This window comes from Falco rusticolus, chromosome 4 (genome assembly GCF_015220075.1).
Source record: "Falco rusticolus isolate bFalRus1 chromosome 4, bFalRus1.pri, whole genome shotgun sequence".
In the NCBI taxonomy this organism is placed as follows: domain Eukaryota; kingdom Metazoa; phylum Chordata; class Aves; order Falconiformes; family Falconidae; genus Falco; species Falco rusticolus.
Window position 1 is genome coordinate 80339384 of NC_051190.1, and position 24243 is coordinate 80363626.

The 24243-nt window shown below is 37.6% G+C and overlaps 1 protein-coding gene and 1 long non-coding RNA gene across 3 annotated transcripts in view; one reads left to right on the forward strand and one right to left on the reverse strand.

Moving 5' to 3' along the window:
• Positions 1 to 24243, reverse strand: part of THSD7A (thrombospondin type 1 domain containing 7A) — a 287802-nt gene that overhangs the window by 219174 nt on the left and 44385 nt on the right. For both annotated transcript variants that reach the window (XM_037383975.1, XM_037383974.1), the window contains exon 2: positions 21074 to 21200. The gene's annotated coding sequence lies outside the window, so the exon portion shown is untranslated. The remainder of the gene's footprint in view (positions 1 to 21073; positions 21201 to 24243) is intronic.
• Positions 5175 to 24243, forward strand: part of LOC119146402 — a 31390-nt gene continuing 12321 nt past the window's right edge. Inside the window, exon 1 of the long non-coding RNA XR_005103726.1 lies at positions 5175 to 5341. This is a non-coding gene — a long non-coding RNA (uncharacterized LOC119146402). The remainder of the gene's footprint in view (positions 5342 to 24243) is intronic.

Here is a 24243-nt window from a genome sequence, read left to right on the forward strand (position 1 = left end):
ACAGCAAAGATTAGGCTCCAAGGGTTAGATATAGTCATCGGACTCTAGGTCAACCACCTTGAATCTCACTGAGATGGAAGATGACAGTTACTGTGATCTTCAAAAAAAGCATGCAATGTTAATATTGCATCCAGAAATACTAATTAGGAACAGTTTTGTTTTCTGATATGTATCGTCATTGTGGGATACATTAGTAATTCTGGCTTATTCTCATAGAAATTCAAATTGCTTTGGCAAGAACAAGAGAAACAAACTCCATCAATACATAAATCAGAACTATATATAGAACTGAATGGAGCCTTCAAATCTTCTAGGCAAAGGAACAGAAACACCAGTCTGAGTTAAGGCCAGCAGGTAAGCTGATAAGTAGTTGCTATTATTGAGTTTTACCCATCCCTACATAAAGCTACGAAACCAAATTTCACTTTTTCCTAACATTCTACATATACTAGATGGGAAGTTAAAAAACAAACAAACAAACAAAAAAAAAAAAGAACCACCAACCACCAAACAAAAAAAACAACCCACCAAACTAATAATAATCAGAAGAAAAAAAAGAAAAAAAAATAGGAAATGAAAAAGAAAACACCCCAACCAACACCCAGAACCCAGAAGCAAACCAAACCCCAGCCCCCCCCCAGAACAGAGCCCTGCTATACGCGGTGCGCTAGGGAAGCCCGCGGCCCCGGCGGCCCGGCCAGCCCCCGCAGCGGGTCGGCACGGCCCAGGGCGCTGACACCCGCTGTCGCCCCAGCACCTTGGACAGGGGCCGGCCCAGCCCCCCTCGGTGTCGCACGCTCTCTTGCCGCTGCGTGTGGGTTACGCAGAGCCCGAGAACTTCCTCCACCGCATGCTCCTTGTTCTGGCAGGGAAATTTTGCGCTGTTGAAATCCATGCATAGCCAGTAAACGATGGATGAACCGGCATATGCTTGAGGTCATCCATTCCTTGTTGCCTTGAGTCACGTACAGAAGCCGTTATACCTTAAAACCGTGCTACACTTTTGCTACATACATCAAAGTATATCTACGGAAAGACACTGTAGAAATACTCCCCTTAGTATAGTATCAGTGAGCTTTCCTTTAACAAAAAAAAAAAAAAAAAGAAGAAAAAAAAAAGAAAATAAAAGAATAAAACTCCAGAAATTTAGAACAAGATTGTTTGCAGGGTCTTTCCCCGACTCGCTCTGGGTGGCAAAACTTGTCATATTTATCATAAAGATATTACACATACTTCTGAGATGTTTCATTATAAAAAAAAAAAGGAAAGAAAACCTAATAAAAAACTAATACTATTTTCACACTATGAAACAATTGTGATTTTATTGAGCCAGTTGAAATTGTTATCCTTAAAGTCAGTGTAAACAGAATTAAATTTAAACCTCCAATTATCATGTAGATTATATTCAGATGAGGCATAGAGGAATTTTTGCTGATGTTCTCTGCAAGAAATCAATTTAAGACTAAAAGAAAAATATTTATTTTAAAGATGCTCTTAAAAATAGGCTTAAAAATTACTATTTGGATCCACCTGCAGGCCATTTCAGAAAGATTGCAGCTGAGGGGATGAGACAGCAGGGAAACCCATTCAAGCTGATCCAATTTAGATATGCAAATTTTATCTTGTGTGTTTGAAAAGAACATTATGGCACAGCACAATTTGCACCTTGAGTTCCAAAGAATAATATTTCTAATCTAATGAAAACATGCCTCCATTGTTCGCTTTCCCACTCACCAGGTTTGGTCCAATGTACCACTCTCCTACCCTTCTAAAACTGTGTTTTTTCCATATTTGAAACAATTAACTAACAGTAAAAAAGAGGGAAAGATAAAATAGAAAGGTATTTGGTTTTGTAGTTACCTAAAAGAGGCAACATTACAAGTGGCTGACTGATGTATGATAAAGCCTTTAATATTAATGGGGCTAATATAATCCCCAACCTAGGGTTAAAATGTTACATGAAAGTAACTGAAGTTTAATGTCACATTTCCCACAGTGTACTGTTACTTTATTTTTGTCTTTTTTGTTCCAAATGGTGATATTTGCTTAACGATAAACTTCTGTAAAAATACACTTCATTTTTTTTTATCAAAATGAGTGTAACAATACTGACAATTGGTTTGGACCACACAATTCATACTTGCAACTATGATCTATTATTATTTCTTCTAATTCAGTGATACTATTGATAGTGAACAAGTCACGTCTTAGAATTTATGAAAATGTATGTGAACTTAATAAGAACTAGCGTAATGGAACTAGCAATAATGCTGATTACTGTCTAGTTCAGTAAACAGTAACAATAATAGGCTCAACACTTCAGAGCAAATTTTCTTCTCAGAGAAGATGCAGAAGAGGCCCTTATTGTCTTCCTCCTAAACATGCATTAGACTTACATTACTGTAACAATAAGCAACAACAGATTTCAGCAAATATGGCTGGGATAATGTTTAAAAGAAGACTCACATATTACACTTTTTTCTGCAGTATTGGAAAGCAATCACTGTGTTGCTCTTTTTTATTTAAAAAAGAAAGCCAAACACTATGCTAAAGCTTCCAAATACATAGAATACTACCAGATTTTGAATGAGAAATGACATATCCGATATTTTAAGGGCAGGTGCAGTCAGGAAGTAAATCGTTTTGGAAGAAATAGCTCAAAGATTAATATACACATAAATTCATACTGGAGCAAACTAAAATATGTGAAGTACAGTACTGGAATTACAACTTGTACCTAAGAAACACTTACTGATCCTCTCATTACCATAAAATTCTATGATGTTAAAACTGTAAGGAAACATATTTAAATCACTATTCATAAAATTAAAGTATAAAATAATATGTTGAAGTAATTGGATAAAACCCCTTTGAGTTTCATAAAATACACATTCCAGACATGCCTTTAATTTGAAAGTGGCAGAATATAGTTTCACTACATTAAAAAGCACGTTTTTGAGGTAAATTCAACCTCTTTGTTGAATGCCTCCCACTTCAAACAGGGTCTTCCAGGGTTAGTTGTAATCTAACCTCTGAATTAGCCTCTGAATCTTCACCCATGAAGACAACCAAATAATGAGCTCTATTCTCATAAATCCTCAAGAGCTCCCTTGTTCCACAGGCACAAGACTTCCCAGTTTCTCACTTTCATCCACTTTGGCCACAGTGGTAATAGAATAACCAACACTAAATATTACTGAAGATTACATTTACAAGTCCTTTAGCTATTCATGCAACTATATCTAACTCATAGTCCATTACCAAAGGTTAAAAAAAGAAAAAGGTTTGAAAAGGAAATTGCTTCCAGACCTTCAACACATGTAGCTGGTTAGACTGATAGTTCATTAAACACATAGCTCTCCAGCTACAAATGCAAAGTAGGAGAGATGGGTAGTCACAGAAAACTTGAAGCTCAAATTTCTAGGAGTATGTCCTGCCACTGTTACACTGCCTTTTACTTATTTCGCAAAGATCAAAGTAATTTTGTAATCTCGACGTTTCATGCCCATATTGTAATGACACCATAACTGCAGGTCATGTAAACAAAAAACAATTAGAACACCAGCAAATAAATGGTTCATCTGCTGAAAATGAGCTTAATTGAGGACGACTCCTATGCTCTCCAACCAAAACAATTACTGGAATAGCCCCATTGACAATGTTAGTAGGAGCTGGCACAGACTCTGAATCAGGAAATCAGCACAGGAAAAGTGCAAGGCCTATGCTTGTGCTATCCAAGATTAAAAAGCCACAAAAATAAGTTTGCAATGGTAAGTTTTAACCAGTCCATTGAACAGTGCAGAAAAATGACAGCCCAGTTCTGAGGATGCTGGGCTACCTTGGCTTGTAGGATGATGAATGAGCTGAAGGGGCCTCAGCACCGGGCAAGATTGCAGTGTGTTGCACAGGACCCCCATCTAAGGGCAGTGGGAGGATGCCTGGAAATACGTTGGTGCATCAGCAATCCTGCAACTCTCTGTCAGATGACAACTAAACATGCAGTGTATTGGAGATGTTGGACTTTGACTAGGAGATACTGCTTTACCACAATTTTTATATTAATGATAGCTTCATAAAATATCTTTACTTTGTGCTTGATTTCAAATTGCTACCATAGCCATAATGGAAGTCTAATAAACATGTGATGAAAACTGAGGAAATTAAAATGTTTCAAAATTCATTAAGTCAGACAGAATTTTTCATACTTTGAAAGAGCACAGAGGAGATAAGTTGTAAAAGTTCTCCCTTCACATGGGGTTAAAGAATACCTTTGAGTCAAGAGCACTTAACCATATGGTTGAAATTAGAACTACCCTCAGCTTGCCAGCATCCCTCAGCTGCTGTCTTCCTCATCTCTACCTATTAGATCACTATCCACTGTGCCTTCTGTGGCTGTGCTACAGAATTTTGAACACAGAAAAAACTTTAGCTAAATTAAATAATTTCAAAAATACAAACATAAGTGTTTTTTGTGCATGCCAAACTTTCTAAAAGAAGGGAAGTTTCAAGGCATTTTGGTGAACATGAGCATTGAGACACTATCAAAGTATCACAATACATTCATACAATCTGTGAGTTATAGTAGCAGAACACATACCTTACTCTATGTCACAATGTGCTTTTCTTCTATTTAGATGCCTCCTTGATAATAATTTAGTTTATACGATAAGTTAATTCTGTATGGTAATTATGTTGACCAACATCCTGTTACAATTAACACTTTCCTTTCCTGCTTTAAATATAGCCACCATTTCCTGCTAAATATGCTTTCCAACAAGATTAGCACAATAACTTCCTTTGTATATTTATCATTGGGTGACGAGAGGGTAAGACGCAAGTGTTCAAAACAAATCCTTTGGCAGGAAACAAGCTACTCAACTGAATTAAAAGAGAGGTTACATAAATATTATTACATCGATTTATGTAAGTAACAAAACACCAAACTACAATTAAGGGCTGAAAAAAAGAACTCTGTTAAAAAAAAAAAAGGGGGGGGGGGGTGCGCACACGGGTATGGAGTGGGCAGAGTCCATAAAACAGATTTGACAGATCCATATATATATATCACTTTGTTGGAAAAAAAAAAAAAAAAAAAGAGGAAGGAAGGTGAATGTACAAGCAGACAGCTTTTCATGAATTCCAACTGTATTCTGTGTTCCAACATACGCCATACATAAAAAAGGAAACTCAACACATACAAGGTATTTCTAGACAAAGCTTTCATTTCAATCATCTTTCCTGTCATTTAAAAATCATCATTTTAAGAGAAAATCCTGAAATCTTCACGGCAACTCCAGGGAGGGAGATTTCTGCCAAGCTGAAAGACAAGCCTTTTAATTAGGTAAGTCAAAACTCTTATTACAGTTACTACAACTTACCTCGTTCTTAATTCAGAATAGCTGCTCACCATTGCCTTTCAAATCTACCAGATTATCCAGGCAAGACAGCACTTGCAGTCCAGTAAATATTTGCAATATGTAATAGTCTCTGTTTTGGTGATTAACAATCCATAAAGAGATTTTAAGGAAAGCTATCAGTTTAATCTAGCAGGGCTTTGCATCCAGTATGCCAGACTGAGCCAGACAGTTTTAGTAGCGAGGCAATGATGCAGCCAGAGCATCTGAACTAAGGCAGTGCATTTTTAAAAACCCAGGGGAGTTACAGCCCCATTTAATCCATCTGTGATACACTACAGGGAAAGAGAAGCAAGGTTTCCTATGTATTTATCTGCAAAATATGTTGTCAAACAACTATTATCAGTACACAAAAGTATAATGCTTGGAATGTATATAAAACATCTGGAATACAATTAGTTTCAGCAGAAACAAACAGTATTTTCATATTCTGACACAAAGTGCTGTTATGAGTAGTATTCGGTCAATCTGTGTAAGTTGTAAGACGAATACTTTTCATTAGAGCTGACCGTACATTTCTTCAATAGTGGAGCCACAGAGGCATGTATGCCCCTTTATAAATAAGCAGAGCAGTTCTGGCCACACCGAGATAAGACCTCTGAGATCGGTCAGCCTGATGTGCGGGATGGATTACTAGTACTTCTGTAGCTTCTACCTTCTGCTACCCATTTGCTATTACATTAACACAGGGTTGAATATACAGAGTAGATGCACCTGGTTTTATGAAGCAGAACTTCACAATACTTACACATATGCCGCTACAGTACTCTCCAGCTAATGACAACTTTTTACCTTACCTATGCCATTGGGGCAGCAAAGGGTTATGTCACCCTGGCCGCAATCCAACTCAGGCAGCTCTGATTTTCTACGGAATTTTTTTCATTTGTTTGTTTACACTTCCTTGAGTTTTTAAGTTAAAAGTTTTGAGTTAAATCCTTGCAGAAACATATTTTCCATCTCTGCTTGGCCTTCAGCCCACTCTTCTCAATTAATTACCAATCCCAGCTATTTAAGAAAACCTGAAGAGTTATCTTATGCATATTTAATGAGTTTACATGTCTGTTTATAAATACAGTTCTTAAAAGCACAGCTTTCAGATGATGATTTGTGAGGAAGGGCAGTGGCACAGTGGGAGCTGTGGTGGCCCGGCCACTAAGGGAGGCATCTGGGAGGAAGCAAGTGGCTTTTGATGGTTTTTAGGACATGTCTCAGCGTCTGAGGGTGATGAGGCATATGACACCACCAGACAGCATGCTTTGGTGAACACCTGAGGCCAGTACTGCACCAGCAGCAGATCTCTCCACCAAGACAGAATATTCCCAGCAGTGAGAGAATGTGGCTGTAGGCCATTCCCGCAGCCCATTCCCGCAGCCCAGCTGAACATGGGTGAGCTCAGCTGGGTGCCCTGGAGCTGCCAGGTGCAGTCATGTCCCAGGAAGCACAAAACACTTGGCAGCTCTGGCTTCACTCTATCAAACACTTAGCCTCCCTCAAACTTCCTGCTGCAGATAGGACGGAAATTCATGCCAAAGTACTGATATGACACATTTCTTTTACTGGCAAGATGGCTATTCATTTGTAATGGGAGATTAAATGGAAGCAATGGTGCAACACTGTCCCTGCCCATGGCAGGGGCATTGGAACTAGGTGATCTTTAAGGTCCCTTCCAACTCAAACTATTCTATGACTCTATATTTTTGGAATGCAAATCTAGTCCAAAATCAAGCTCTGTGCGTGTACATGCATTTTCAGTATGTACAGCACTCCTGCAAAGTCTAGAATAAGTGTTTGAGTTTGCAAATTCCAACAGAAACTGTATAGAACTGGGACTGGAATAACCAAGAAATTGCATTATAACACAGCGTTTCAGCAACTTAATTACAAAAAAACCCCAAACAAACAAAAAAAAACAAAATGAAAAACACTTTTTCCCCCCCCAGTTAACTGTTCTGAATACAAGCATGAGCTGATTCAGTAACAATAAGCACTATCAACACGTTAGTTTACAAAACGGAACTTCCACAGGCTTTCCATGGATCAGGAGGCACTATTTAAAACATACCATGACATTGCACTGAAGAAGTTTCCTTTACTCTCTGTCAAAACAGTAAAACACATCTAAAATGTTAAATCAAAGATTGCATCTCACACAGAAAGTAGCTCAGGGTGTTAAAATGAGTACTTCAAAGACACAGAGGTAACCCAACCGATTCAATTCATGCCTGGTCACTTGGGGTTTACATTCTTTTACTGTATTCAGCAAGAGTGCAAAACAACAGAAATTGTTATCCTCGAATTTAAAAGTTCTCTGTTTCACTGCCTAGCATGCACATTTTACAATTACCAGTGCCCAGAAAATATTAAAAAGGACTCTGCACGGGTGGAATCATCATGTGTTAAGACATTTACATCCTAACCAGTTTATCAATGTTATGTCTTGTGCTTTTAATGAATAAATATTCTCTCAACTGCTTCAGTTCTACATTTTGAACTTCCATCAACAATTACATACTCCACAAAATCAGAAAGGACAAAGACACTTCAATACTTTGATATGACTATAAGGAAGAAAACTATTCCTTTCCTTGTTCCAAGACTAAATGAGAAAACCATTTTAGGATGTTCCTCCATGCATTTTTACAATTTCTCTTAAATTCAAAGTTTGTTGACTACCAGTCCTAAAAGATATAGAAACCTACATCCCAGCTGATGTAAAAACACAGTGCTCCTGGCAGTCATCAGCACCCCAGTGCTTATTTTCACTAAGTCACCAAAGCTCTAATATTTTAATATATTGCATATACATGGCATTAACACTTCAAAACATAAAAGATCTCAATATTTTCATTAAAAAATATAAATTCACCAAATGTCAATACCCAAGTTACATCAAAATTGAAAAAGAAAACAAAAAAGTGCTTATAGAAGTTAACTAGTTTATCAAGCAACAACAAAAGTGAAAATAACTATGTCTCATGTAGTCTGGGCATGTTGGCAATCACTTTGAAATATTCATACTTCCTGTAAAATTATTTCTCTGAAGTACATAAATGAGCCTTAACATCTGTATAGAAAGGTACATGAATGAATATAAAAAGTAAACTTAAGTACTTAGCATTCTTAACGGAAGAAAACTGAGGAAAATGGGTCAGAACCACTCAAAAGAACTTTCCTCCTCTCACTCCAAAATACCCTTTAAAAGCTTAGTGCAATTTATGGGGCTGGGATCGCGTCCCAAGCCTGTAATTGTATCCAGGATAGGCAACAGCTGGAGAAATCTGCTCAGCTTTTATCTGAAAGAAATCTTTCTTGATCACATTTGCACAGAATGTTCTGAAACAGAGGAAAAGTTAAACAATCCAGTGTGACCTGCAGTCTGAGAGTTCAAAGATAAACAGCACTTTTCAGCATAAATCAGTCAACCATACAATACATTTGATTTTTTCCTCCATTAATCAAGTGCTTGAACTTTCATATTACTATGCTGGGAAGAATGGATATAATTTTCTCACAACTGTTTCAGAAAGTACATGCATTTTGATGTAAATGTGCAATATTGCACTGCCTGTGGGTGTTCCCCAATACACATCTTGAATAGGATTCATCAGTGTCCATTGTTGTTATCTACATTTCAGCTATGCTTCATTATAGTCAATAAAGATCTCGTCAATAACATAAATTGTATCTTGCCTGGAAGTATATCTTTAAAACCAGTCAGATGAATCCTGCCCTAAAATACCAAAATGCTCTTTGAATACAGAAGAGGTACTATGTTGCCTACTCAGCTACAGACACCTAAATTAGATTAAGCCCATGTCCTCTGGCTTCCAGATTTGGAGTATGATCCCTCCTTCCGCAACAATAATTAAAAAAGAAAATTTTATGACAATTGAAGTTCTTTAACACTTTCATTCATAAACCAGTCAACTCCCTATTCTTGGGCCTCTCACAAGCTTTCTTTCCAGTGAATGACTTTTTTGGACTGGGAAATATTTACTAAAACTTGGACTATTAACATATCATAGTTTCCAACACCAGCCATCTTGATCCTTTTCTATGCTTCCAGTATGACACACAAATTTTGAGATCTGGGCGGGCAAAGGAGAGAATAGCCTCTACAACTTGCTAATAACAATAACATGCTTATGAGAAAGCCCATTTGCTATCTAGCCCTCTACCAGCAGTAGTGCAGCTATCTTCAGTTACGGGCTGAAACATAAACTGACAATAGGGCAGACTCCCCTGTCCCCAAAGGCCAGGGTGCTCTGATGCGGCAGCCCAACAAACATAGCTGCCACAACCAAGCAAACATGTTCCAAAGCCAGGCTGGAACACAGGTCTGAGAGCTGAGGATTCAGTTACACAGGTGTGTATCAGCATCCGGCAAGGCAGTAATTTTCACTATACTTAATTGAAGTCTCTATCACCATACCTTAAGTCCTCCCTGATGACCATAGCATAAGTGGATAGCACAAGACATCTGTTAGTGAGGAACTTGACCATGAAAACCTGGCTACAACACCCTCCCACCAAAACAACTCCAAAAACTATTTCAAAGACAATAATAATTTTGAAATAATAATTATTTAAATGAATAAAAAACCAAACATCTCAAAGTGAAGAGATGCCAGCATTATGGAATCTCAGACTTGCTTATCTGTGCCCACCACAACATAGATGGACTGTAATGGGATACTTGCACTTCCCACACAGTATCTCTGCCTGTACTCAAAATATGTTTCCCTAAAGCTCCTAGGGACCACTGGGCCAGAAGACTTTGCTGGGTTATTACCAAACCTTAAACTCCCCCAAATATTTCCAAATCACTAAACATGATTGATTTTCTAATGTGTGCTTTTCAGAAACACATTTACTTTAACAGAATATTTTTAGCACCCAATATTTATTCCCTCTCTGAAGGGTTTATGCATCTTATTCCTAGTAATACTTAAGACTGTTGTCAATGAAATAAACAGGCGGGTTTTGCAAAGTTTCCTTGAGCAATATTTATGCAGCATTTTTCTACATTGTCTCCTGCTCTTTTGCACGCTTTTAAACTATCAACATCAATCACTAAGAATTTTTCCAGTATTGATTTTGCAGACCAAAGAATAAGTCTTTTAGCCTTTCTACTAAATGCCAACTTTTAGTCTCTCTTGCACTATTTCACAGCCAGAGACTGAACAGATATCTGTCAAAATGGAGCCTCATGAAGCATTACTTTTTCTGCTCTGACTCCCTAAGTCCTCTCTAGAGTCAGTGCTTTCCCCAGTCAAGGATCCAGGAGCTTTCTGAAAACATGGTGTGCCCTTCTTGTTCCTAGATGCATCATTTTGACTTTGGTTAGACCAAATCGTACTTTGTCTGATTAAATCCATATCACCAACCAGTCCAGATTATTCCCAGATGACACTCTAAAAAAAAAAGTTATCAACTGCAAGTTTCACAGACACCGATTTCAAAACCTAAAGTCAGGCTACATTGTAAAATACAAAGTATCAGTGTTTCCTAAACGAGTAGTGCTTCAACAGAAATGAGACCATTCAATAATGATCCCCAATATTTCTTTTTGCAGTGTGACCATTACTAATTTTTTAATTCAGCTGATGCATTTTTCTTCACATTTGTATTGCTAATGTGGGTTGCTAAACTTCTGTTTAGAATTTCACCAGGGACTTCCTCACATGTCTTATCAAAGCCTGGCTGTTTGCTACACTCATCTCTATCAGATAACCTTAAAGTACTTTAGAGGGCATACACAACATATATAAAGATGAGGTACACAGGAAGCGTCAGCCAATATACTTCAATGGAGCAATGGAGCAATACTTCAATTGAGCATAAATATATTTGTTTCATTATTATTACTATAAGCATTCAACTGTTATCCCGTACAACTCTCAGCTTTTTCATATGTGTTCAGCTGCTATGGTGAAGGGACACATTAAAAAGATTGAAGATACTTCAGTTTGGGGCGGGGGGCTGGGGGGAGCCATCATATTCTGAGTTAGTTCAAAGACTGACAGAGTTGAAGTTGCTTGATGTTTTGGAGTGTTAGCAGTCAATCCTGTGAAGAAGCATGCAGATTTCAGAGACGAGGTAGAAACACAAAAAGAACTAAAAAACCTCAGACCTTTAAACCTTCAATATGATAGACCCAAGCTGACAATATTTTCATGTAATTTTTTAAGAGTATGATTCACAAGGGTCTTAGGAAGTTTGTACGACAAAAAGCCAGGCAGTGCAGAGGCAGGTGCTTCTGGGCCCCCCCAATGCTCAGAACATGGTGGTAGCACGAGCAGCGCCCGTGTGCTGCGGGGAAACTGTGCCCCTTGCTGCAGCCCAGGGCAAGCACTACCTCCAGGTACATGGTAACCCCTGGCTCCATGCTGTCCATGAGCTACTCAGCTCTGTAAAGGCAAAAAAATAATGATAAAAAAGGACATGAGAAAAAAATTTCCACTGTTGGAACATTTCAACTACAGTATCTAATACTACACATGACTAAAAATGGTCACAATTAGGTACTCATTAAATATCTATACCTTAAGCCAAAGTATATGTACCAACCGGATTTTGGATGTGCATGCAATAATCACAGTATAACAAAGTTTTAAGAAGTATGTCCAGCTGAAATAACACCAGAGGAGATGTAGACGCAGTTCATAACTCTGGATTAGCAGTAACACGTCTTTGTGAATCACTACTGTTGGAATGGAGGTATCTTTCAGTCTTTTATGAAATGAGATTTTGTACATCAGAAATAATATTCTTGTAACAGATTTTCAAAACAAGTTTAGTTCCACTCATGAAGAACACCTGAGCCAAACTCCAGGGAAAAGCGGAAGAAAACAAACAAACAAGTAAATCTAGCAAAACTGTCAAGTCAGAACAGTGAACCACATCATTTAAGACTCATTTCACACCTTAACTAGCAATTATGTTGTAACGGAGGAATCAGTTCGATAAATAAGCTTAGATAAGCAAGAAATACTTCCAAAAGAAGATTGGTGAAGACTACTATTTTTTTTTTTAAGAAACAAAGACTTTCTTTCTGTGTTCGTGACACAGAGCACACAAAACCCACAGTTTCTCATGAGACAGAGAAGAAATACACATGAAAGAGCAAGAAGCGCATCAATACTGAAAAAACTAACAAGTGTTTGCACTCTCTCACCCCAACCTCCAAAAGTAAAAGATAACCAAAGGCCTATTTTTCCTAGAGTAACTAAAGTTATTAGAGATTCCATAAAAATAAAAGGATTACTTTTGGAATGTTTCTGTAATATATACAGAAGGCTTTGCAATTAAAATGTTAGCCTTAAACATCTAGTTTATTGGAGTAATGCCTGGGCTTGATATTAACAATTTCCATTGAAAGACCGCATTTTAGTTGATTATTGCTAATTCAGTCTAGTTATTCTACAGCCAAACATATTCCTCAGGATTATGCTTGAGGTAATGATTTTGTGCTTGTTTTGCATGGATTCTTTTTAAGGAGTGCTGAATAACAAGAAGTTAGTTCAAACAAACACATCCCAAAGAACACAACACCCACAATTTTAAAAATAAATAACTGACAATGAATGCCCTAAGAAGGACTATCATGATATTCTTTCAAGCTAGAAGAGTTCGAAGTTTAGCAAATAGAGATTGTCTGGCATCAGAGATATACCTCTTGACCTACTCAGAACAAGAAAAGAACACTTGGAATTATAATAAAGGTTTAAGAATCTCAAGTCATGCAATTCCCAGAAGAGACAGTAAATGGAGAGCACTGATTTCATTACATCAATTACAGCCCAGCTTGTGTGTGAGACCCAATTATGCAGGTGCGATCCTTCCAGCAGAAGAAGTATCACTACAACAGCCCAAGCACAGACTTTGCTGGCAATTACTTTTCGCACTGCAAGGTAGATGCAGAGCAGCCTCCCTGTGTTCCCAACACCATCTCTATAAGGGCACATGATGGATGGCAGGGCATGGAAATAATTTTTTTAGACTAGAATGTTAGCTAAGGAATCAGAAGAGAAGATTTTAGAAAAGAGACAGGTTTGGGGACAGGAAGGAGGAGAAGGACTGAGTGATACTGGCATTGGTAGTTCAGGACTGGAACAAACTGGACCCTACCTAACACGATCTGGTATGAGCTGCAAAAAGACAAAGTGTCATATGCCATCAGAGCATGCCTTCCAAATCTTCCAGTACCATAACCCAATACTTGATCACCCAAAAAATTTTGTAAACTTTGTTTAAACAACATTTAAACTACATTTTCTCCAAACTTTAAATTCATTTAAAACATGCATGAGGTTGTAGTCCCATATACATTTCTTCTAATAGCAAAGCCAGCTTATGCTCCTTTCTTTAAAACAAATCTCTTTTCAAACATGCATTGAATTCTATATATTTATAAGTCAGCTAATAACTATGCTTATACTGCTAATTACACTTAAATTTTACACTTTGTTACTATATAAAAACAATTCTAATGAATTGCCCGAATACTACACCACTGGAAAAATTTGAAAAGCCTAGTGTATTGGAAGCTGTTCCAGAATGTTGCATACTAGTTTTAAAAAGACAAATAAAGTCTAGTTTCAAAAGTCTATAATTTTGAAAACAAAAGTCTTCAATTAGCTAATCAAGGATTTCTGAACATGTTAAACATGCAGGTTTTGTTTCCCCTGTTAAACTGCACAATGAACTACATCCTTGGATTCTGTCCTCAATTACATTCAGGATGCTCTACACAAAGCTGTACAGAGCAATGCTGGACATAATCTGAAGACAAAGCAATTTTCCTGAAAACTGTTTTTCCATAATGGTCTTCCTGATAATGCAGCTGACAGCCAGGATTTCAAGACACTGATTTTTAACTACATAGGGAATCTGGATTAATAACAGGGGAAAATATTAAGTTATCCTACTCAAGTAAAACAAACAAAAAAAAAAATCAGAATCTGCAGAACTAAGAAAGGGTTTGTGGTTGTTTTTTTCTCACATCCAATTTTAGAAAAGATTTATTCAAGAAGTGGTAAGCAATGGTTTCCCATCCTCAGGAGACAATTCCACAGTTTAATATATCATTTGGTATGGCTTGAATATGTTTTACACTTAGTAAGTATCCATTGCATAACTTTCCTCCACTGTCTCTAATTACGCCATTAAGCAAGCTGGTACTTGCATTCGCACTTAAGAGAAGCTGCACTAGAGCTGCAGGGCACAAGAATAGAAAACCAAGAAAAAAATTAATAAAACATTATCTTTCCCATTTAGTAAGTTCCCTTTCTTTTTTAATGGAAACGTTTGTATCGGTAGACTATTTCAGCATTGCAAGGTAATAAATCACATAAACCTCGTATTATTCAAGCTGACCCAACTGCCAGATAAAAGTATCATCACTCACTAATGGCACAACTTGCCCTTAAGCTTTTCTCATTTTACAGTATTTCTGAGGAGTCACTTTGTATCCAAAAATGTTATTCATAACATAGAAAGTGGTCCAAATGTAATGAATCAAAAATCATTCTTGGCCTAAACTTTTTACATAGAAAATGAGCTACAAAATTCTTTTACTGTGTTTACATCATTAACTAATCCAGACACATTTCCAAGAAAAGAAAGATTAAGATCTTAATTAATAAGTCAAAAAGTGTACAAGACATTACACATTCTTGGAAACAACTTCCGAGTTTCAACACTATTTTTCAGCCAGGCCAGATAGTTTACAATACATCCATCACAGACTGGAAAAATAATTATTACTATTACATCAGCATGTTCTCAAAATAGTATGCATGCAATGAAGAGTAAGAAACAGAATAATGAGAAGCACCAATTTACTCATTAAGAGGCATTGCTACTGAAAAGGCAGCCTTGCTGGTTGCTGCGTCAAGTAGCACCAGGCGCGTGGAAGCTCCTTTCCCTATCGGACAGGCTATCATGCATTAGAAGGCTGAGATCTTACTTATACAGATGAAGGAAGCAAAGTACCAGGTTTGATTTTGCCCATTCCCTGATTTCCAAAGTCCTGTTTTTGTAGCTGTTATAAAAAGGTCCTATTCATCTAAATGTATTATCTACGAAATTCTCACTATACTACTTTCTTGTATCTGGCAGGAACAACTCTATACCAGGAGTTCTGCCATCCCCATTAAGACTTTCCTCCTTTTAATGAAAATGATTCCAACTGAGATCTTTTCCAACCATCTCTATTTTTCACTTTAGAGCAAAGATAAGGCACCTATCAAAAAAATAGAAAAAAACACTATTTTAGAAGCATCAGAAGCCTATCACAGCATGAACTAATGGTCTGTACCAATTTTGGTGCCAAAATTCAGCTACTAACTCATATTTGACAGTACTTAACATCCTAAAAGTTACCCTCTTACCCAAAGTAGGTGTGTATATACGCAAAAAGTTCTTAAGGGGGGTAAGAGTAGCATACAATTAGCCCACATATTACAGTAGCTGTATACTTTTAATAATAATGGTTTTCCACATAAACTTTCTATGTTGCCACAGTATAGGCCTAAGATATACTATTTAAAATGTTTAAAACACTGTCCTAAACGAAATTTTGCTAGTATACCAGTTTTCACAAGCCATTTAATTGCATTGCTCACAAAGGATTGTGAGGACAAAGGACATGTGATTTAGCTCAAACAGCATATTTATACACACTCACATAAAACACAGAGTAAAGATGCAGCGGAGCTGCACATCACTTACACATCACACACACGTCACACCAATAAGAAGGAAAAGAAATTATCATGCAACTCTTATAAACCTTAATCTGACACTCTATTTCAGTTCAATAACTGATTCAGCAATATCAAAGAGTTTGGGCACAGCTGCCAATTCCTCCCAGTTCGCTGAGAAATATTTCTTCCTTTCTTTCTGAAAAATTAAACATTTAAATCCCATGAAGAGGCACATGATAGCGGTTAATTAGGGAACATTTTACAAGCAAAACTAAAAGTTGTCATCAACTCAGCAGGCAAATATTGACATTTTTACAAGCATATCCATGCCACAGTTTAATTTCTGGTTCCAGAGCTCTTGCAGGCAGGCAGCTGCCGCATGAGCAAGTTCAGAACCTCAACACCTACTGCAAATCCCAGCTTTCAGACACTTATTCAAACTGCTAAGTAACATTCCTCCTACATCACTTTCAAATATTTGACAGCCTGGCCATCCATTAAATGCATCTCACAGACATGTCGATGGATCACTATATAATTCTTCCTTACAGCTACTAAAAAATAATGGGATGCATAGGAAGCTGGGAGGGCTCCCAGGTCCCATGGCACCCGATAGACAGGGGTAAAGCAGGAATACAAGTCAGCAGGGTGAAGGCACAGGACTGATGGGAGAAGACCAGTAACAGATTACACTGATTAACAGGTGAATACGAGATACTCTTCTTGACTGAGAAGCTGGAGAGCAGGGTTAGCTGCTGGGCACGTAGCAAACAGATATTTGCAGTGAGAATTGATGCAGCCTGTTGCCAAAAGTCATGCCAATCAAATCTGTGCAAGGGCAACACCAGCTGCCACAGGCTCACAGAGAATAAATAAGAGAAACTAATAAAAATATAAAAATAGAATAAATTAAAAAGGCAAAAGCAAAATAAAGCAATACAACAATAAAATCCCAAGATTCCCTTTCTTCTCCTTTCCTAGAAATCATGCAAACTTTAGGTGAAATCCCATTTCCACTCCAAACTGGAAGTTCTAATGCTAGGTGTAGCAGATATGATTCAGTAATGCTGTCTTCCTGCAGTGGGAGACGGAGCCACAACCACTGCGGTAGGTATAGACACGTACATTCCATTATAGGGGCAGCTAGAGAGGATAAAAGACAGATTAGGTCATAGAATCATAAAGTCATTTAGGTTGGAAAAGACCTTTAAGATCAAGTCCAAGAGTTAATCCAAGACTGCCAAGTCAACCCTCCCTCCAGAATACAGATGCTGCCAGCGGAGCCAATACTGGGGAAAAGGTGATAGAGCTTAACTAGCAGCTGGAACCCAAACACTTTCTTTTTGACAGTTCAAAACTTAAATCTGTTAAAGTGGCATAATTTTAACCAAGCACTAGCACATATATTAACAGAAACATCCAGCTATTTCAGTCATTTTTACATTTTTCTTTGGGTGGTCTGAGAAAACAACATTTTTCCTCTCATTTACACACCACCACCCACCCACAGGATAAAAACAAACAAAAAAGCCCTCACAGTGTCAAAGTCCAAATATTTAGCATAACCACGATCAAACAGCTTCATACAGTATGATCCATACTGGTTTTAAGACATTGTGCTCTGCAGCACAATGAAAAATTATCTCTTTCATAACATAGTAAAAACATACGTGCTACCACCACTGTAAAACACATCCAACTCATTTTCAGAGTCACCTGCAGCAAACACTGCTCCCTCTTTTAAAGGCTAAGATTACAGCACTTAGTCACATTGTTACAGCCATAGTCCAAACAGCCAAAACCGTTTTCTAAAAGCCAGCCAGCAGGCAGCCGCCACGCTGGCTGGAGCCGGGAGCAGCGCAGGACACCCGAGGCAGCTGGGTGCCCCCAGCCCCCTCCCACTGCACTCCCTTCATTGCAAAACATCAGCTGAGGGCAGATGTGTCGGTGAATGATCTAGAACTTTATCTCATTAACCAGAAACTGTTTCCTTTCCGATATGTTTTGAAACTCACATTTACATTTGCCAAGTGTTCAGATGATGTTTTCAAGTTCCGTATGCCCATCAAGATGACATTTTTATGAAGCTTTAGCTAACTAAGATCAGCCAATTATGCTCAGGAAAAATTCATAGCTTTTGTAATTTAAAACACACACTGAATGCTCAAATTTTAACCTTACTGTCATTTCAAACCTATATCCAAGAATGTTTACTTAACAGATAGAAGATTTAATTAGATAAAGCAAAATGAGTTGTTGGAGAACTTAGGAAGAAATATTTCCTAAATACCTCAACAGTTTTGCATAAAAAACAAAACATTCTCGTGTTTATTCAGCTGGTAAAGTTTTGGCTTTATAATTCATATGCTGTTACCTTGCCAGGGATTGTGTAAAGCAACAGTTTAGTCAACATATTTCTTTTAATCATACGTCTTCTCTATTAGTAAGTTGAGCTGGTAGTACGGACTGTCGCAGCACTCTCCAAACTATCACACTACAACAAGGTATTTTACCATCTCATACCAACATACTCTTCATGTCAGTCCCTCTGCTGCCTTCTCCTCACCCAGGGTGCGTGTTCTCTCTTCTCTCTGCTTCTTCCCCATCTCTTCCTTGGCTGCTACCCCCCACCATCCGAGGCCAGCCCGCAACTGTATATTATCAATGTTAATTAACCAAGCTTCATTCCTCTACAATGGACTACGCAAAATGCCTTTGAACATTCACCGACACTGTCCAGTTAATCTTCTATTGGGTTTAGAACCCATGTCAAACTCATTTTATAATCTCCATTTTCCACTGGCATAAGTTTTTTAAACCATTTCTATTTTACCACTGAACAAAATAAACAACTCCTCATTATTAAAGATTTTAGGAGTCAGACACAGAAACAGCCAAAACTCATTTGCTGAAACCATTAATGACTTTCATTAATGACCAAGGAAAAATTGTTAGAAACAGAATAAATTATGCAGAGTTCAACATTTCAAAATGTAAATGTTTAACAGAAAACACATTTCTCTGTTAAAAAAGCTAAACTTTTAAGCTACAACTAAAAATGTATACATTTCACTGTAACATTATCTTGAAAACAGCATTTTTTAAGAAGTAAAATGGAAAAGAAGGAGATGAAACCTTCCACCCTTTCCTAGTCCATGGCTGAACTTGGAATTCCCAGCACAAATAGTGAAAAATATGAAATACAGGGAAGGTCTTCTGGGTTTGATATTCACCTGTCTTTTGAGCACCACCAAAATATTATTCCTCAATTAATATCTGTCAGAATCAGTAAAATGACATCCCTTTACTGCTACTATTATTTTGTTTGACCTTGATATCATGAACAAGAATGTAATTATGCTAATGAACCAATTATTTTCATACAATATAGTGATCAAAAAGGCTACCACTCATCCCTCTTCTCATTATAATACCTGAATGTTCTGGTTGTACTTAATCTTCAGTTGCTCGCATGTAACCATTATCAACATTTTACTTTGGGTTTAGTTCTAATTTCCAAAATTAAAAAAAAAAAAAAAAAAAAAAAAAAGGAAAACTGAAGTTTAAAAGCATCTATAACAGCATGCCTGATATATGATTTATGTAGGACAATAAGCAAATATTTTGATGTCTGCAATATTTTGCAGGATTTACTGGTATGAATTTGGAATGGCATTTGTCTGTTAGGACAACTACCTGTCAATAATGTAACAGCTACACCATTGTATGCACTGCATATTTCGTATAGTTTATACCAGGGGTCCTCAAACCTTTTAACCAGGGGGCCGGCGCACGGATGCAGTGGCAGGCAGTCATCTGCGGCTGCTTGGTTTCCCCCCCAAGCCCCCGGCGGGGGGGTCTGTAAATACCGGGGGCCGGATTGAGGACCCTGGGGGGCCGTATCCGGCCCGCAGGCCGTAGTTTGAGGACCCCTGATTTATATAAAACCAGTGTTAAGGATGTTTGAGAAGACTTAAATTTTTTTTAGTAGTTTGTCAATAATGTAGCCATACTTACCTTCTGAGGGACTTTTTGTCCCATAGTTCTTGTAATTTCCATAGAATTTTGTCCAGTAATTGTTATATTAAACCAAATAATTTGGAAAAAAAAAAATTGTAGCCTTCTGATTATGAATATGAAGTGTCTGAGTTATTGTGATGTCAGATCTGTAAATTACAGTGGCAAAGCAAATCAATTAGAACAGAGTATGTAAAAGTGACTTGATTAGGTTTTCACTCACTGAAATATAATTCATACAAAACTGTTACCTTAGTCAGACTACCGACTCTACCAAAATAGTGGCTCCACAAAAGCTCCTGGCTTTGTCCCCAAAGATCACAAATTGACTAAAAATAATGCTATTTTAGAGAAAAGAATAATTCCTGACCAGGAGATGAAAGAATCTTTCCAACTTCCATCGCCGTAGGATTCTGCTCAAACTATACATATACATAAGCTGCAGAAGAAAACAACATTTTTCTGCTACCGCAGTTACTTTTTTAGTCAAAGCCAATTTACTGAAATATAGATTCACTTATGACAAACCATAGAGTTTCAAAATCATTTCTTTCCTTGAAAGACAACCTAAGTGCACAACAGCAGTTAGTTATTATCACCTAGAGACAGCTTTCTTTACTCACACATATTTATAACTGGAACAAAAATATAAACCTGAAACTCCATACATTTAATTTAGACAAACCGCAGTTTACTGTTCTCCACATAAGAATCACGTCTGCTTTCTTACTTTACTTACAGAATTGCTTTATGCAGATTGTGACTCTCTGTAAATCATGTCTCAGTTAAGCAAAGATAATTGCTATTGATTTAAAAGAAGTTTTACATTTTCTGTAAGAAGTATCAAAGCGTTGACAGGAACGAGACAAACCAATATTCCACATGGAATTCCTCCATGTTTAAAAATTTTTAAGTAGTAGAAACTAAGGATACCTTTCTGCCAGAGTAAACAATCATTCTCCACTGCTGGCAAGCGACTTCACAACTGCCATGATTCCACACAGTGCTAGAGCAATACCACGGGGGCAGGTAACTTCTGTGCAGCAAATTCAGAAGAAACCTATAAATAAGCAAATGAAAAGTCAGAAGGCAGAATTTCAACCAATTCCCTATACGAGTTCCCTCGATAATTCATTAAGGAGAGGATACTAATGGACACTGTGTTGCGATGATCTATACTATGTACAACCAATACTAAATTCAGCATTAATATCTCTGTATATCCAAAACCATATGCTGATAAGCATATTGTAATGGCTCCCTCATTTCAAAGCGTACCATGCCTCACATGTCCCTGGATGTCTTCTAATCTCCCTGAATAGCCCAGTATTTAACTCTCCATAGTATAATCATGTCTGGAAGGTCATTCCATGCATTTTTTGATTCTGTGAAAAATTGCTGCCAGGCATCTGTTTTGAACCTTTTCTCCTTCCATTCTTTTTTTCCAGTTTTGCTATCTGATCACATAACGTCCATCCATCTCAAAGTTCTAATTTAAGAGGACATTCCACTGAATCATGGCTTAGTCCTGCCTGTACTTTTCCAAATAAATTGAAAGAGATTTTTATTTTCACCCTGAAGCTATTAAAAAAAAAAATAAATAAAAAGTAAATACAGTTACCTGTCAGCCATTACTATCCAATAATTAAATTTTTACAGAGGCTTATAAAAAAAGTTCAACTTTTTCACAAATGAATTGGTCCAGACAACCAATTGATATAAACATCATCCAATATATTGAGCACATCAGCACCAAGTAATGAACAGGACAGGCAGAATGATTCTGCATTTATACAATCACGCCTCCAAGTTTCCTTAACTAGAAGTAATATGCCAGCTAAACAGAAAGTCATAACCGTTACACATTCTCTTCTGCTCTAGTTTCTCTATGTCCCTTTTTGGAGTTCAGGGAAATCCTCAGCCTTATTGCTAGTGTAAACACCCTCTCCTGTCTTCCAAAGGACACAGAAGAGCATAACAAGTTTATTACAAGAACGTGGACCGCAATAAGGACCACTTTTTCATTAGTTGTATCCATGTTTGCCTACATTAAGAAAATTCTAGAATTATACCTAATTTCATTTGAGATCTTCCTACCCTGTTTTAGCTTGTACTGTTAAAAAAAAAAAAAAGAAAAAAAAAGGGTCAGAAAACTTTTATGTAGCCAAGACTTCATGCAAAGAAGTTTAAGTGTTATCTAGATCTTATTGTACAAAGTGTTTCCACATTTAAGCTGCAACATTATGGTTTTATATTGACTACTGTAAAAGAACTCCAGTAACAGACAATTGTTCTTTGCACCTTTATGACAGTAAGACTATGTTATTTGAAATCCCACATTCCAAAATCATTTTCATTTTTTCTTCATGAGGAAAGCTGAAAATATAAAGCTCTCTAGTATTAGAAAGCAATGCTGGTCTGTATAGCAGTATGCCACCACTGCCCAAGTTGGGGACTTGGAGCAAGAAGCCTATTATAAAACAGAATGAAAAATCCTTTTGTTTATTTTATTTTATTGACAATATGAGTTAGGTGCCTCCACTCAGCAGTAAATCTCTCTCAGTAATACAGGGAAGTGGAAGTTGATCTTCCTGGGCTTTTAGACTTCTTTGAACTAACAGACTGTACTGGTTTTGGCTGGGATAGGGTTAATTTTCTTCACAGCAGCTCATATCGGACTATGTTTTGGATCTGAGACAAAAAAAACTTTGATAACGCAGGGATGTTTTAGCTATTGCTGAACAGTGCTCACACAGCTTAGAGCCCTTCTCTGTTTCTCACCCATCCCACCAGCAATTAGGCTGGGGGTGCACAAAAAGTTGGGAGGGGACAGGGCCAGGACAGATGACCCAAACTAGCCAAAGGGGTATTCCATACCATACATCGTTGTGCTTAGCAGTAACAGCTGGGGTAAGGTGGAGGAGGGGGAGACATTTGGGGTGATGGCATTTCTCTTCCCAAGTAACCATTCTGCATGATGGAGCCCGGCTTTCCTGGGGAGGGCTGAGCACCTGACTGCCAGTAGGAAGTGGGCAATGAATTCCTTGCTTTGCTTGTGTGCGTGGCTTTTGCTTCACTTACTAAACCGTCTTTATGTCAACCCACGAGTTCTCTAACTGTTGCCCTTCTGCTTCTGTCCCTCCCTGGGGCAGTGAGTGAGCAGCTGCGTGGGGCAGAGCTGCCCACCAGGGTTAAACCATGACACACATCTACTCTAATTCAGGACATTTTAGATCAAGCTCTATGGGCACAATTAGGAACTCTGATATACAGATATTCAGATGAGGCAATAGGGGTTAAATCTCACCCATATGTTAAAGTCCCGTCCCCATCCCCCCACAAAAAAAAAAAAAAAAAAAAGGCAACAATTTAAACACCCCAAGAGTTTCATACAAGCACCACAAAACAGCTTATTATATACAAACAAGTTAACCTGAGTAATGCACAGAGCAGAACAGTCAAAAGGAACAAAGTTCTTTTCGGTTGAACCTCTGAACTGTTTCAAATAAAGCCAATTTCAGCCAACTTTGATAAATTAACTTTATTATGAGCCTGATATTTCACATTCAGCTTTCAGCTTGACGCAAATCTTTACAGCCTCAAGAGTGAATTATAGTAAAATCCTGACAAGTCCTTACCATACAAACTAGTTTCTGCTAGAGGGTGGATTGCCTATTCTTGACATTTCAAAATAAATGAATTTACATTTAAGGAATGAGATATAGTTCATATTCAGAGACTGGAACTCTTTCTGGCTTTTTCCAATTAGATAGATGTGAAATAAATATCAATAAGACAAAGTTCATTTTCTTCTTCCTTCCTAAGTTTGAAGCTGAAATGCTTCAGACTTCAACCCTAAGGCCTTTGGTCCATCAAGCCTTGCAAGGCAGCAGTATTTAAAAAAAAAAAAAAAAAAAAAAAAAAGAGAAGTATCCTCTGCAAAAGCAGAACGACACATGTTCCGGTGACTCAGTTTCAACCCTTATGACTAAAAGTGCAGCTCTGATAGAATGCAACAGACAGTTGATGTAGATGTTCTCCCTCTTCCTGCCACATTTCTTAAAAGAAAAACAAACAAACAAACCCCCCCACACACACACACC